The sequence below is a fragment of the Apteryx mantelli genome, chromosome 2 (genome assembly GCF_036417845.1).
Source record: "Apteryx mantelli isolate bAptMan1 chromosome 2, bAptMan1.hap1, whole genome shotgun sequence".
In the NCBI taxonomy this organism is placed as follows: Eukaryota; Metazoa; Chordata; class Aves; order Apterygiformes; family Apterygidae; genus Apteryx; species Apteryx mantelli.
The window spans coordinates 23,459,041-23,471,049 of NC_089979.1; positions in this window are offsets into that span (position 1 = coordinate 23,459,041).

Here is a 12,009-nt window from a genome sequence, read left to right on the forward strand (position 1 = left end):
GAGTAATACATCACTATTTATAGTAGCACTATACATTTATACTAATGGCATATCTTACGTGAATGAGCCTTTTAATTCTGGGTCCCTTTCAACTAATTTTACATATGCACTATCCCCATCCTTTACTGCTTTTAGAATATAGTTGTCACGTTGTCCTAAAAAAATACTGTGGATAACATTTTCTGGACCATTAGCGAAATGGCTTCATACAGGCCAATGCAGTTCATTAGACTTTCTATTAATTTTTATTAAAAATGATTGCCAGATTTTCCTTTCCCTGCAAGAAACCCCAAACAACAAAAACTAAGGTCGTCTTTAAATCTATAACCCCGGCAGCAAAGAAATGAATAAACTTGCTCCTGAGAAAATCTTCATCTCTGAGACCATTTTTAAGAACAAGTACATCAGTGGTTAAACCATGGTATGGTGAGGAGGGCTATAGAAAAGCTTGTCCATAAATAAAAGTGAATTACATTTAAAATAGATCTTATCACTTTCTTTTCTTTTGAGTGCATTAAGCAATGCTTGCAAATTTATCAGTATTTATTTCCAAGAGAAGCACCCCTCCACTATTCTCATCCACCATGTGTGGGCAGAGCAGAAAATCATTCACATTCCTCTAAACGCCACAAAATAAAACAGATTTAAAAAACAGCAATGAGCTAATATTTAGATAAATACTATTACAATTATGTCATGCACTTTTTTGCTGTCAGCTGAATTGTGGCCTCAAAATGTTAATAAGAAACATAATGCTTGCATCCATAGTTCATTTCACTCCTTTTAAAAAAACAAGGTAAAGACTGATAACAGGAGCCCAATGTATTTTATGTACAGTACTTATCCATTTAAAAAGTAGTGGAATGACAGCAAGGAAAGCAATAGGGGCCCTATCCTGTTCCCCTCAAAGAAAATGAGAAGTTTGCCATTAACTACAAGATGCTGGATTGTGCCTTTGCTTTGCTTGGCAAAGCTATATGTCAGTTTGATATTTTCTCTTGTAGCTAAAAAGCAGTCATTTGCTGCCCTCTAGAAGCAGACTACTGCATAATCTTTGGTATTCTGCAATACAGTTCTGTTGCTAGCTTTAATTTTTTTAATGCATATAACAACAATGCAAAGCAATGTGGAAACATTTTATTATCTCTGCAAAAATAGTAAATATTACATAACAGTACATAAATATTAGAGATTAAGCTAATGATCATGAATTTCTACTCTATATTTCATTCAGTTAGTGCTATGATAATGGCTATTAAAAAGAAGGAATGGAGGGTGTGATGTACTATGAGGTACTGAGGATTTTGAAGTGTTTTCTGAATTCATAGTATTTTGATAACATGTCTGATTATTCTGGTGGAAGCCTGGAATGTTATCACATGTTTCTCCTAAGATTATCAAATAGAGTTTTCTTCTAAGAAGAAATGATCTCAAACTATTTTTTACCCCATTTAATAAAATTGAAAATTAGCAAGACAGGATCATGACTCATCTTTTTATGCATAACCCTCACCACATTGATAAGGTCACACAGAGGAAAGGCAGATTCATCAGGTCTTGTGAAATCATCACAAAATAACTCAGCAAGTTTAAATTGTATGTAATCTTTTAATAGTTTTTTCTCTCCCCCCAAAGTAGTAAGGAACTCACTTATTAATAAAAAGTATTTGCCTATTAAGTTTATAGAACTTTTAATTTAATTTTATTTTATTTTTATTCGCATAAAAAACTAACAGAGTGCTTGGAAGTATCTGGTTTCTGCCAACTCTTCACTGGCCTAGGAATGGCTAAAAAAATTTTCTTTAAACTTAAAAAAACAAAGACAACCTTCAAACCTTCCAGCCTCAGCTCCAAGCAGAAGTCAAATGAGAATTTAGGTGTAAAAGCAAGTAAGAGTAAGATTCAAATGTTATCTGTCATTCAATTATCATAGCATAAGGCAATTAGATAATGAGCATGCAGTTTTCTTAGGCAAAGAATTTCTTTTATCTCACTACCATCAGAAGTTGATTTTATGGGTGAAATATTCAAAAGTACACATATTGTTCTAGTACCATTCCACAAACTGACAGTTGTCATTTTTTTAGATCTTATACCATGCTCATTGCTATACTACGTTTCCCAAAGTGACCAGGCACAACAGTGTCTCTCTTTTTGTAGGCCAAATCTTAAACAGTTGAAAAGCTCTTGATTCTCCTGTCATCACACTAATACCAGCAGAAGAACTGCCCACATAAGGATATCTGCAATAAGGCACTAACAATCTGACTTATTCATATTTACCAGCCATTTAAAAAATCTTGTACCTTTTCACAGTACTTTGGCAAGAGATATAATGAGGATGGGTTTGCAACTTAGTATCTGCAGTGAGGTACTCATGAGAATTAAATGGAATAAAAAGGTTATGCCATGTATAACTTTAGGTCATCAAGGTTGACTCTGTAGTCTAGGGAGAGAGATAGTTACCTCTAAATGAGGTTTTGGTGGGTGAAGCATGTTTCTAATTCTGATGTCTCAATTAAATGCGAAAAGTTAGGCAAACTGATTTTGTAGCTGCTTACATACTGTCTCTTCATAAACCTCAACTTATTAGTAATGCAAATGTTACACACTTCCCAGAATGTGTCTGAATAGTTTTTCCTTTGGGAAGTGCAAATCAAAGTTCAAGAACTCATTTCAAGTACACTTTCTCCTCATAACCAGATCTATGCTATTTTGTTTCTAATTGACTAAAATTAATGCTTGTTTTAAAGTGAGATGCATGACAAGGTCAAGACCAAAGGGCCAAGAGTCTATCCAGGTTCTCTGTAAACAAAAGAGAGTTGCACAGTCTTCCAAAGAACAAGACAAAGACAGACATTAAAAGTTAATTACTTCACTTTGATTATTTGATTCAACTGCAATGTCAGCAAATGTTATGTACTCCCACAGTAAAATACAAGTAGGTGGGTCATGACATGTCAAGTCCTCAGCGTACCAATCAAGAATACTATAAGGTTAGCTATTTTAAATACTCATAAAGAATGTCAAGCCAGGAACTTACAAAGTTTTCTAAGCTTGCTGGCTGTAGAGTTTGCAGCTAAATAAAGTGTGGAGTGGATGCCACCAAGCGGTAGCTGTTATCACATAGCAGTATCTTTAGCATTATCTCACTTTCGGCTGCCACTTCAGCTGCAGAAAATATTCCTGGTATAGCAGTTTGTTGGAAACAGAATACTACTATTGTAGAAAGAGGAAAACAATTCCCTAAGGATAAAATTTGATTCTTATTGATAATGAAAAAATTGCCATTAACTTAAATGAAACAAGTATCAACTTATTTTTGAAGCCTTAGAAGATATTTACACATTGTCTTTTGATAGCAAATGCAAGGCTACCTGAAAGACCAGATCTGCAGTCCATGTAGACAACAAACCTGCAAAAGAGATGCTAGGTGCATATGGGAGACTTTTCTAAGCATAGAAGATTATTTGGGTATATCCACACCGCTAAATGAAATAGGGCCATGAGACGAAATCAATTATTGCTTAACTGTCTTGTCACTTCCTGATTCCAGACAATTCCAAACTGCTCTTTTTCCGACAAAGTATGGGCACAATTCTGGGAACTGTTTACTCTGAGAATGATCACAGAAGTCAGTATGGTTGAAATTGCATCAAGTTGGCTTCTTCCACTCTCCAGTTGATTCCCTCCATTCTCTACAATCCTTTAGCATTATTGTAGCAAATTTTGTCTCTCAGATATCCTAATAGGTTCTTAAAACACATCCCAGGACATGCATAGCCTCAGTTTCATGCTATAAGCAACACTCTGGAGGGCTGTTTCACGCCTTTGCATTATTTCAGCCACAACGGCACCACAAGAGGCCCGGAGGAGACATCCAGACGTGTACAAATGCAACCACTCTGCTGTAATACTAGTACTGAACTAGTAATTACACTGAGGACATAAGCCAACCCATGCCACTTGGCCTTGGGATTCCTGGAAGGCAGTCGCTTATACAGCAAGTAATTTAGGAACATGCCCTGTCTAGAGTCAAATCCTTCAAGTACTGTGTAGAGGTAGCTCAAGAATCCTGCCCCAAAGACCAGTTTGAGTCTGGTGCAGAAAAGATGAAGATGAAGAAACTTCAGTCAAAGGTATCGCACCTGATGTGTGTTACAGACATCCGGTCCATTCAGATAAGCTGCCTCCATCTCATTACTCTTCCAGCCTCACTCACTTCAATTTTAAACAATCTGTGATAAATTTCCTACCTGCTGAATGGGACAGGAAAGAACTTTCTACTCTCCAATCCGTTTCTCAGGCAGCAAAATGACTTGCCATCAGTTCTGTATTTTAATAAATAAGAAACTGAAAAGGCAGAATTCTGACTTTTTTTTGTTGACTCATATTCTTTTCAGTAATAAAATGTTTGGAAAATAACTATTTATTAGTTAAAATGGTGCACCATGTTAATAATACAAGTGTCTATTTAATTAATATGTGTATTAACACAGTTATCTGAAAGCAAAAGGCAGATTAGATTGCTGCTGGCACTAGCCTGAGGGGAATGGCAACACAGCCTGGCTTCACTGCCTGCTTTGCACGAGTCAGAGCCCTGGAAGCCAAGGGGGCTGCTTCTAGTGCTGCTGCCATTGAAGCAACCAGGGAAGATGTGGCAGAATGAGCATCACTCTCCAAGGCTTCTTTTCCTCACCATCTATATTCCAAATAAAAATAAATCTTTTGGTTTTTACTAACGATTCCCATGGAGAGATGCAATAATGAGTCTGCTTCCAAGCTTCCCCTCTTCCCTGTATTTCCAGCAACACAAGCAGATTGGTGTGGGCTCTTCATCTTGAGGCACCAACATTCAAAATGTGCTTACACTGCTCAGGAACACTGAGCAGGCTTTGATAAAGCACTTTGACTGTCTAATTTCTACAGTGCTACCACAATAACTGGAGAACCATTCACTGATAATAATGAGTAAGAATAGTCAGAATAATATTGACCACAGATCCAGGAGGCAGATGTTTTACAATGCCTTCTCTGACACATGAATCAGTCCTTACTATATGTAACCGAGATCACAGTCTGCATCACAACAAATGTATACTTTAAATAGTTAGCGTATCAAACATAGAACAGTGTCAACATAGAACATCTTCATCTATCAATATATGAGCAGTAGGTCTTAGGGATAAACCAGAAACCATGTGGATTAGCTAGACTGGGGGACCAACTCAAGGAAATACAGTCCTACTACAGAAAAGCAAATCTGAGAGAAACAAGCCTGAAAATGTATATGATATAAACAATAAGACTGAGTAAAAAAATTACTTTCTTACAGGCCACTGAAAACAAGAAACATCAAAAAGTTTGTATAGCAGCATGTTCCAGATGTATTTTGCATTTCACCTTTGAATGCACGGTTTGCATAAAGAAAAGCACAGAAGCAGAAATACATCCACAAAGGTAAGTAAGGAATCAAACAAAAGAACTCTTCTTAGCTTATAAAGAACATGAGAACATAAAAGCATACAAGTGTCTGCACTGAAACATCCTGCTAGCCCAGTATCCTAACTGACAGTGGCCAAAGCTCAATTAAAGCAGAACTAAGAACACAGCAAGCAAACGCATGAATCATCATGAGGCTTATATGCTCTAACCAATACTGACAAAATGGATGACAGAAGGTTATACCTGCCTACGGGTATTAGCCTGAGGAAATTATGTTTTACTTGTTTTTTAATTATGTTGTCAATTTTTTCCCTCTAACAAACTAACCGATTTTTAATTAAGATATCCTGAACTTGGTATTGGAGACTTGTGCAATGGGGAACAACTGCTCCCAGAAACTGTCTCTTAATCTTGAGAAAAAACAAGGATAGGAATAGGAGCAAGTCTAGTTCCTGGATTAAGTGAGGGAACTGCAGACTCAAAAAAAGTGAAATGACAGGAAGAGGGGAAATATTGGAATAAAAAAAAAAGTAGGAAAGTATTAAATCTCAAAGAACAATCGCCAATCCACTGTGAGCTAAACTCTTATGCCAAAATTAATATTGTTTGACATCCAAGGTCTACAGTGATTGCCTTTCTATACATTTATAATAGAGTGGGATAGCATAGGTGTAGGTGAAAACAGAGAATTATAACAAAGTTTAAAGATTATAAAAAATATTCTGTAAACTATGACTGAAACGGGAGCATTCTGAAGTTACAAAACATGCTAGGCCAAAAGAAGAGGTCACACTAACATATGTGCAACTGACCAATTATATACAGGGACTTAACTATGTAAGCTGTTCTGCAAAGATGAACCTCTTGACTTCTATGAATCAGTTTGCAATCACTACACTCTATATGCAATATATGTTAATTTTAAATGAAAGTGACTGATTATTCTGTTGGTATTTTACACATATATCTAGGATAAACTTACTGATGAAATGCCAAATTCCAACTCAGAAAAATGGCTCTACCTTACCAATGGCTGAAGTGATCCCTAAATATTACAGTATAAATTCTATACCAATATGTGTCCTTGAAGTTGCCACAGACTCAGGCATATCACTTTTTTTTTTACCCAGCAATGACAGACAATTCACTTCACAGCTGCTGAAAAGTGCTGGAGTATTATACTGTTGTTCAATATAACAGTGCTGAATTCACTCAAGTTCATTTAAGTCAGGAGGACGCTCTTTTTGGGTAAAGTCCCATTGAGATTTCTGGGTGTGACCATTTCTAAAACCAGTTTCACAAAATAAATAGACCTAATCGTGAACCCTGCTAGTTCCTTATGTTCTGGAAGAATATTGGAAAACACTGTCAATTGGATATTTCAGATCTTTCTTCTCTTCAGCCTCTGGAAAAGCTAGAAGTATCTTTTATAGGATGTCATTGGCAGAAGTTGTCACTTGTGAGATGTCATCATCTTTAGTATGTTTTTCTGGAGCTTGCTTAGAGGTAAGATGGGGGAAGGGGAGAGTTACAGTGCCAGGGTAGCTGGCAAAAGACAGCTCAGGTCAGGATGCCTCCAGCAGGTGAATGCAGCCAGGGAAGTGCGCATGGGATGTGGCTATGGAGGATCCTCTTGTACCCCTCCTGGGAAACCTGCATGCTCGATCACCTCCCTGAAATGCCTGTACACCAATGCACGCAGCTTGGGGAACAAACAGGAAGAACTAGAGATCTGTGTGCGGTCGCAGGGCCATGATCTCATTGCCATTACAGAGACATGGTGGGATAGCTCGCATGACTGGAGTGCTGTCATGGATGGCTACGTGCTTTTTAGGAAAGACAGGCCAGGAAAGCGAGGTGGTGGAGTTGCTCTTTATGTGAGAGAGCAACTGGAATGTATTGAGCTGTGCCTAGGGGTGGATGAAGAGCGAGTCGAAAGCTTATGGGTAAGGATTAAAAGGCAGGCTAGCATGGGTGACACTCTTGTGGGTGTTTACTACAGGCCACCTGATCAGGAAGAGGAAGTCAATGAGGCCTTCTACAGACAACTGGAAGTAGCCTCACGATCCCAGGCCCTGGTTCTCATGGGGGACTTCAACCACCCCGATATCTGCTGGAAAGACAACACAGCTAGGCACAAACAGTCCCGGAGGTTCCTGCAGAGCATTGGTGACAACTTCTTGACACAGGTGGTGGAGGAGCCAACAGGGAGAGGTGCGCTGCTGGACCTCGTACTAACAAACAAAGGACTGGTGGAAGATGTGAAGGTCGGGGGCAGCCTTGGCTGCAGGGACCATGAGATGGTGGAGTTCAGGATCCTGCAAGGAGGCAGCAGGGCACTAAGTAGGATCGCAACCCTGGACTTCAGGAGAGCAAACTTTGGCCTCTTCAGGGACATACTTGGAGGAATCCCATGGGTGAGGGCCCTAGAAGGAAGAGGCGTTCAAGAGAGCTGGTTAATATTCAAACATCACCTCCTCCAGGCTCAAGAGCAGTGCATCCCTATGAGTAGGAAGTCAAGCAAAGGAGGCAGGAGACCTGCATGGATGAGCAAGGAGCTCCTGGCAAAACTCAACCAGAAGAAGGAAGTCTACAGAAAGTGGAAAGGGGGACAGGCCACTTGGGAGGAATATAGGAACGTTGTTAGAGTATGCAGAAATGTGAGGAGGAAGGCTAAGGCCCGTTAGGAATTAAATCTGGCTAGATATGTCAAGGACAGCAAGAAGGGCTTCTTCAAATACATCAGTAGCAAGAGGAAGACTAGGGAAAATGTGGGGCCTTTGCTGAATGGGGTGGGTGCCCTGGTGACAAAGGATGCAGAGAAGGCAGAGTTACTGAATGCCTTCTTTGCTTCAGTCTTTACTGCTCAGGCCAGCCCTCAGGAACCCCAGACCCTGGAGACAAGAGAGAAAGTCTGGAGAAAGGAAGACTTTCCCTTGGTCGAGGAGGATTGGGTTAGAGATCATTTAAGCAAACCTGACACCCACAGATCCATGGGCCCTGATGGGATGCACCCACGAGTGCTGAGGGAGCTGGCGGATGTCATTGCTAAGCCACTCTCCATCATCTTTGAAAGGTCATGGAGGACAGGAGAGGTGCCCGAGGACTGGAAGAAAGCCAATGTCACCCCAGTCTTCAAAAAGGGCAAGAAGGAGGACCCAGGGAACTACAGGCCAGTCAGCCTCACCTGCATCCCTGGAAAGGTGATGGAGCAGCTCATCCTGGAGGCCATCTCCAAGCATGGGGAGGAAAAGAAGGTGATCAGGAGTAGTCAGCATGGCTTCACCAAGGGGAAATCATGCTTAACCAATCTGATAGCCTTCTATGATGGAATGACTGGCTGGGTAGATGAGGGGAGAGCAGTGGATGTTGTCTACCTAGACTTCAGCAAGGCTTTTGACACTGTCTCCCATAACGTCCTCATAGACAAGCTCAGGAAGTGTGGGCTAGATGAGTGGACAGTGAGGTGGATTGAGAACTGGCTGAATGGCAGAGCTCAGAGGGTTGTGATCAGCGGCGCAGAGTCTAGTTGGAGGCCTGTAGCTAGCGGTGTCCCCCAGGGGTCAGTACTGGGCCCAGTCTTGTTCAGCTTCTTCATCAGTGACCTGGATGAAGGGACAGAGCGCACCCTCAGCAAGTTTGCTCACGATACAAAACTGGGAGGAGTGGCTGATACCCCAGAGGGCTGTGCTGCCATTCAGAGAGACCTGGACAGGCTGGAGAGGTGGGCGGAGAGGAACCTCATGAAGTTCAACAAAGGCAAGTGCAGGGTCCTGCACCTAGGGAGGAATGACCCCATGCACCAGTACAGGTTGGGGGTTGACCTGCTGGAAAGCAGCTCTGCAGAGAAGGACCTGGGAGTGCTGGTGGACAAGAAGTTAAGCATGAGCCAGCAATGTGCCCTTGTGGCCAAGAAGGCCAATGGTATGCTGGGGTGCATCAGGAAGAGTGTTGCCAGCAGGTCGAGGGAGGTGATCCTCCCCCTCTACTCAGCCCTGGTGAGGCCACAGCTGGATTACTGTGTCCAGTGCTGGGCTCTCCAGTACAAGAGGGATGTGGCACTACTGGAGCAAGTCCAGCGAAGGGCTACAAAGATGATTAGGGGACTGGAGCATCTCTCTTATGAGGAAAGGCTGAGAGAGCTGGGCCTGTTTAGCTTGGAGAAGGCTGAGAGATCTTATCAACGTGTACAAGTATCTGAAGGGAGGGTGTCGAGAGGATGGGACCAGACTCTTTTCAGTGGTGCCCAGCAACAGGACGCGAGGCAACGGGCACAAACTGAAACACAGACACTTCCATCTGAACATGAGGAAATACTTTTTCACTGTGAGGGTGACAGAGCACTGGAACAGGTTGCCCAGAGAGGTTGTGGAGTCTCCTTCTCTGGAGATATTCAAAAACCGCCTGGATGCAATCCTGTGCAACGTGCCCTAGGTGACCCTGCTTGAGCAGGGGGGTTGGACTAGATGATCTCCAGAGGTCCCTTCCAACCTCAGCGATTCTGTGTGATTCTGTAATGAGCAGGAAATTTGGCATTACTTTCAACATAATTCTCCATAATTATTTCTAAATCATAGTATAAAAATATTTTTCCACTCCATGATTTCTGCAGCCTGTGCTCTTATGCATTCTGCAATGACTCAAAATTTCAGCAGGCCTTCATGACATTATAATAATTCTTTTCGACTTTTTATGCGCAGTTGACGCTTGCGGGTCATTCATTCCAGGACTATCTGTTGTATCATATTAAGAACTATTAAGTCAAATCATACGTGAAATCAGCATATATAAGTTAAGTTTTCTAAATGCCTGTGCAAAGGTTTTCAGGACTGAAGTAGATTCAGTTTGTAATAGCTGAAGATTAGCTGTCATTCCTCTCTTGTGTCTTGTTCCAGTGACATCTCCCTTTTTGATTTCATTCACAAGTAACTTTTTCTTATTTTCAAAGTATTTTACCCTCTCATTAAGTGTCAAGGCATCAGTCTTTGTCCCTCATTGGCTCATAATTTGAAGCAAATAACTTTTTACTTCTTCTTACAATATGTATACAGCACCTCATACAACAGCACTTTACTCTGTAAGAACTTCTCGGTGTTCTAACACTTGTTTGCTTTAGTTTTCCTGGGTGAGCGTGTTTCAGCACACTCCTAGTAGAACAGATGCTTTCTACTTTGGAGGCTCCTGATACAGAACCAGGTTAGAATCTGTGAACAAGAGGTGCTGCTGGGGTACCAGGCCTCATAAGACAGGACCTTTGCAGAAAACCAGGAGATTGACCAAAATAACATGTCAAAGCCATTGATTTGTAATTAAGCACTTAAGACCAGGATGCTGTGTGAGCACAAAAACAGAGTGGCAAAAACATGTAACAGGATGAGCCTTGCTCTGATAAGTGGACTGTTTGCACGTAGGTTAAAGCGCTTAAACTTAATTGGAACCAGGTAAAGGAACCAAGGCTAAAGTAGAATGATACATCTCAGAGACAGAGCTGCAAGATAAACAATCTGTATCCAGTATGAACCAGACAACTGAAGGGAAATTTGGGGGACTTTGGGGGGAACAGAACCCTGTGAGACCACCAGTACATAGCTAATCATATCAGTAGTAAAGCCAAAATTGCCCTGCTAACAGTATCAAACCCACCAAATTTGGGTACAGATGTAGCAAAATCAAGAAATGAGGGAAAAATAATGAGGGGCAGGTTATTTATTTGGGAGGAGATTTGGCAGAAAAAGGGAAGCATAAGCACGGTGAAAAAGAATGTCGAGTGACAGAAAAAAATGGAGAATAAACTACAAAATTAGTCAATAAATGACAGAGGATTGCTCTTCCAACAGTAGGAGTGCAGATACCTAGGGACTGTCGCAAAGCTGACCTGCAGATCCAAGCCCACTGGGATGCTGGAGGGAATCCCCTTGAGCAACCCACAGGACTTGCCGTCAGGTCGATGTCCAAAACACTTGGTGTGAGAGGAGAGAGTGAAGACGGATTGAATTGCACCCTAATAATAAGCAGCGTGAGATGGTAGAGAAAGGTGATAGAACTAATTCAGCAGTAGCTGTGTATAACTAGTAAGCCTTAAGAGTGATAAACCGTAACATAGTAATTACAGCAGTGTGAAGAATGATAAAATTGTAAATTAATAATAGCAATGTGATTATTAGTTCATTGGTCATTTAGCTGATTTATTAGATTATTAATAGTGTGTTGATTGATCAATAAACCTTAGAGTTTCTCATCTCAAGCCTGTAAGTGAAAGGAGGAAAGTAGGACTTAGGTAACAGTTGACATCTCACCCATGGGTCCTCTGAAGGATATTGTAAGATTACATTTATTACTCTCTCTACATTATTACCTTAATGTTGCAAACCTTGAGGTGAGTTTTACCATTGATTTCATAAGCTTCACTCAGAGAAAAATGACAGCATTTTTTTAGCTTAGCTGATGCAAACAACTGTTTAGATCCTCGTTATTTAAAAGAGAGTTTGCTTTAGCTTAATTAAAACTTCAGCCTGACTTGGCTTATAAAGCCACTCTTAACAGCAGTAAATTGATACAAAAAAG